General features: G+C 41.5%; 1 pseudogene; it reads left to right on the top strand.

Moving 5' to 3' along the window:
* The first annotated feature begins 876 nt into the window (after positions 1 to 876).
* The window catches only part of LOC138173085 (large proline-rich protein BAG6 pseudogene), a 26,906-nt pseudogene continuing 22,538 nt past the window's right edge, over positions 877 to 5,244 (top strand).

Here is a 5,244-nt window from a genome sequence, read left to right as displayed (position 1 = left end):
AATAAGGGGACATTTCATGGATACAGACTTGAGTTTAACAGAAGGAAGAGCTGGCCAGTCATTCCTGGTGCCCATGAGTCCTCTTGGCTTCTCCCAGTTGGTTTTCATGGCTATCTCTCACCTTTGTGGCTACTCTCAGCAGCATCTATTGCTACAGCTCTGACCATCTAACCCAGAGCCCCCTGTGTCAGGAACCATGGGGGACAGGGAGAGTCTGGGCATATGGCCTCCATTGCTTCATGAGGTCTTGGCCTCAGGGGAGGCTGTACTCTAGGGATATTTCTGAGAGAGGGTATATGCTATTGGACAGCTCCCCGACACCTAAAGCCAGGCCCTAGGCTGGGATTTCATTCTTTGACAGAAGAAATCAGGTCACACACAAATGAAAGAAAGAACTGGGGAGAAGGGCATGTTGCTTTCCTTTGTCTTGGCATGGGCAGGCTCAGGCGCACAGTAGGGGCTTGTGAGATGCATGTCTGTTGGAACTGCTCTGTGGGAGACAGCTGCTGACTAGTTTACACGTGAGTAAAAATCTGTACTGCTTAGCTCCAAACCTGAGCACCTAATGACTCCAAAAGAGCCCGTGAGAAACGTTTCTCAGATGCCAGCCCTGCAGCTCATATCGATTCATTCTTAGGCATTGAATTATCTTTAAAAAATTTATGGGGCATTTTTATAGCAATGGCCAATCATGCATATCATTAGTGTGTACGGCGAGGAGCTCGGCCGCCAGCAGGCTGACGGACGGCTGCTCGTTATTGATGCAGATGGATTGCCAAGTGGAAAGAGCTTAAGGAATGCAGTAGAGGAGAAAACATCAAGCCACCACCCTGAGGATGCCCAAGTCCATGCATGAGCCCCCACGGGTGTGCAAGCATGCACACACAAGCACATCAGCAGATGCTCACAGCATGTGAGCACGAAAGGAAGGCAAGCATGATAAGACAACATTTCAAGAATGGGAGGCACCGTAAGCATTTGAGAAGAAGAAGACTTTGGAGACCTGAGGATTACAACTCCTTCACACTGAATGTCATCCATCTTCCCAGAATGGAAATGCCTTGAGGGCAAGAATGTCTTCACTTTGTGCTTGGGTCCCCAGCCAGCACCTTGTAAAGAACAAATGGTGCTGAATGGTTGCTGGCCTTTTTTTTTCACAGAGGACTAAAGTGCTATCACTATGCCAGAGTCCAGGCACAGTGGGTCAGACTGGTTGATCAGACCAATATGAGCTTGGAAGCCTCTGCCCCAGGTCTGGCACAAATAGCCCAACATGGTGTGGATCCTCTGAATTTGCACATCTCGAGTTTCTTTGGAGCTGCTTTGCTCATAGAGCACAGCACCCTCTGTGACATGGGCACTCCATGCTGAACAGTCGTGTGCCAGTGTCTCCCATGCTTCATAAATGCTTGTTAGATGGGCATGGCTCGAGACAGTCCTATCCTTGTCCAACCTCTAGACTCTCCCTGCAAGGGCAGTGACTCTGGTACTCCCACATTATGATTACCCTCATGTAAAGGCTCATCCAAGAGGACTTCAGCTTTGAATGTGTCAAACTGGCCTCTACCCTCCTCATCTTGTACAAGAAACCTAGATCTGAAGTTCTCTTCATCACAACCACCATGGAAAACAGCGTTTGTCTTTGTGAGATACTAAGCCAAGAGTTAAATAGATGAACTTTGGGGCCTTGGATAAAAGGGTTCTTTCTCCTCTCCTTTGTGGGCTCTTCATTCCATCACCAGGGTGGCAGTGGGGCAGAAACGGGAGGAGGAAGCAAGAGGGAAGGAGCTGGAGGCAATTGGCAGGATGGTTCCCTGTTTGTTGGGCACTTCATTTGGGCAATTGCTAGGTCTCCTTTGCCAGGCAGCACAAGGCCTGGAGCATAGTAGGTGCTTCACAGATGTGGAGGGGTGGACTGACTGTGATGGAAGCCCTCTCTCAGTTCATTAGGACCCAGGGACATCCCTCCCCTTTCTCTTCCCTTTTCTGCCACCTCATGTCCCTGTAGCATGTGTTCTGCTCCTCAGAATTGTCACATGCTGCTCTGCAGAAGGCAGACCTGTGAGTGATGTATGGAAGGAACAGAGGGTCATTCAGGCTTGATTTCAGGCAGACTATCAAACAGACACAACTGCCTGCCTGGTGGGCTGCTGCAGGAAGTGGTGAGCTCCCCGTCCTTGGAAGTCTGCAAACAAAATGGGATGGCTTTCACCTAGGTCCATTGGGGAAGGAGCTCCTCCTCAGTTGTGGGTCTGACGCTCCCGTGACAAGCCAGAGGCCTTCCAGAAACCAGGGACACAACCCTCTAAACAGCTTCCTCCAACATGTGCTCATGAGGGAAGACCTGCCCCCCCCACAGCAGCTCTGGAACATGGTCCTAGCTTCTTCTTTTTTTAATTTATGAAATAAAGCAAACATTTCCATAACATAAAACCATAAAAAGGATGATTGTGCATGAAACTGCAAGTATGTTATGTACAACCTGCCATTCTTTCAAATACGTAACAAAATTAATGTGTAGATTTCTTTCACCCCCTTTTTTCCCTCCCCTCCCCACCCCCCTACCCTAGGGATGGCTGCTACACACACACACACACACACACACACACACACACACATGCACACACACAAGCATATACATGCACACAAGCACATATGCATGCACATATACAAACACATGCATGCAAACACAAGCACACACAAAACACATATGCACACACTCACATACATGCACGCTCACACACAAGAACACACACGCACATATGCATGCACACACAAACACATGCACTCACACATACGCACAAACATGCACACACATGGAAACACAAGCACATGCACACTCTTTGCATACTCCTATTCATCAGTTCTTTGTCCGAATGCATATACGTTTCTCTGCGTGTAGCCTGTAGAGTTAGTTTGGTTATTTATAATAGACAAAATGAACTATTTGCTCAAAGTCATTCTTTAAACAATACTTCTGATATATATAGCCTTCTCTTGGTTCTGTTTATTTTGCTCCTCATTTGGTGCAAGCCTTTCCATGGTTTTTCGAAGATCATTGAGCTCATCATTTCATATAGCACATTCATATTCCATCACAATCATAGACCACAACTTGTTCAGTCATTCCCCAATTAATTGGAGTCCCCACAATTTCCACGTTTTGCCATCACAGAGAGAGCTACTGTAAATATCTTAGAATATGGAAGTTCTTTCCTTTTTTTCCCTCATAGTCTTTGGAAATGGAACAAGTGGTGATATTGCTGCGTCAAATATAGATAGTTTAATAACTCTTTGGGCCTAATTCCATTTTGCTCTCCAAAATGTTTGAATCAGTTCATAATTCCTCCAATGATGAATTCTTGTACCCACTTTTTCATATCCTCTCCTACACTTTCACTTGCCCTTTCTATCATTTCAGCCAATCTGGAAGGTGTAAAATTATGTCTCAAGGTTATTTCAATCTACATTTCTCCAATCAATAATAAATTAGAGCATTTTATATGACTATAATTTGTTTTGATTTCTTCATTAGAAAGCTTCCCGTTCATATTCTTTGATCATTTATCAATTGGAGAATGACTTGTATTCTTAAAGATTTGACAAAATTCTGAATATATTTTAGTTGTGAGACCTTTGTCTAATAAACCACCTATAAAAATTTCCCCCTAAATCTCTGCTTTCCTTCTGATCTTGACCATATTTGTTTTATTTATGGGAAACTTTTTTGTAATGTAATACATTGATAATTATCCATTTTACAAATAACTTTGCTATCATTTGTTTATTCATAAATTGTTCACCAATCCATAAGTCTGGTAAGTAATATGTTCTATGTTTCAATTTTCTTGCAAAATCTCTTTATTTCTAGGTAATATATACATCGTGACCTCATCTTGATAAATGGTATAAGATATTGGTCCTTCCCAGTTACTCCTATACAGCTTTCCAGTTTTCCCAATAATTTTTTTTTTTGCCAAATAACGAATTCTTATCCCCAATTTTTGTCTTTACATTGGTCAAATACAAGGCTATTATGTTTACTTGCTATAAGTTGTATGTCTACTTTATTCCATTGATCTACCATTTTACGTGTTAGCCAATACCGAATATTCTAGACAATAACTGCCTTTTTTTTCTTTTCTTAAATTAATTTGTTGGTTTCCTTTTAGTTTACAGGATTCAATTCCACAATTTCTTGAATTTCACATTTTGCCCCAACCCATGGTGGCTTATAGTCAAGTATAGGATCTGTAAATACTTTCACATTATATATTGGTCAGGTTATACGGATGGATTGTACCAGCTGGAATGAAAAATGGTAAAGAGGACATAAAACCAAATAAGTGAATGAAAAAGATCAGGTATTTTGCTTCCACCTGGATATAAACTTAGTTCTTTCTAGTTCTTTCTCTGGATGCACATTTTTCTCTCCATCATGAGTCTTTTGGGATTGACTTATATCCCTGCATTGCTGAAAAGAGTCCAGTCTATCAAAGTTGGTCATCACACATACGTTGTGTCTGTAATTGTACAAATTTCTCCTGGTTCTACTCTTCTCACTCAGCATCAGTTTTTTTTTTAATTCTCTACAGGTAAATATGAAGACTGCCTGCTCCTCGTTTCTTATAGCACAATAGTATTCCATAACATGCATATACCACAATTTGTTCAGCCATTCCCCAATTGATGGGCACCCCCTTAATTTCCAATTCTTTGCCACCACAAAAAGAGCTGCTATAAACATTTTTGTACATATGGGTCTTTCTCCCATTTCTATTATCTCTTTGGGATATAACCCTAGGAGTGGTATTGCTGTATCAAAGGGTATGAAAGTATTTATAGCCCGTTGGGCAAAATTCCACAATAACTGCCTTTTAATATAGTTTAAGATCTGGTAAGGCTAAACCTCCTTCCTTTACACCTTTTTTTTTCATTTTTCCTTTGATACTCGACTTTTTTTCCAATGATAACAGAATGGATTTTGTTATTATTTTTTGTAATTCAGTAAAATAATTTTTGGTAATTTAATTGGAATGACATTAAATTTATAAATTAGTTTGGGTAAAATTGCCATTTTTATTATATTGGCCCTGCCTACCATTAATAATTAATATCTCTCCAATTACTTAAATCTGATTTTATTTGTATAAAACATGCACAAACATACATACATGTGTAGATGAATGGATGGATGGATGGATGGATGGATGGATGGATGGATGGATGGATGGATGGATGGAT

The sequence above is a fragment of the Petaurus breviceps genome, unplaced genomic scaffold (assembly GCF_028583685.1).
Source record: "Petaurus breviceps papuanus isolate PSGF00001 unplaced genomic scaffold, PetGlider_PUasm1.0 559, whole genome shotgun sequence".
NCBI lineage: Eukaryota > Metazoa > Chordata > Mammalia > Diprotodontia > Petauridae > Petaurus > Petaurus breviceps.
Note: the sequence above shows the minus strand (reverse complement) of the source record. Positions and strands in the feature narration are given on the sequence as shown.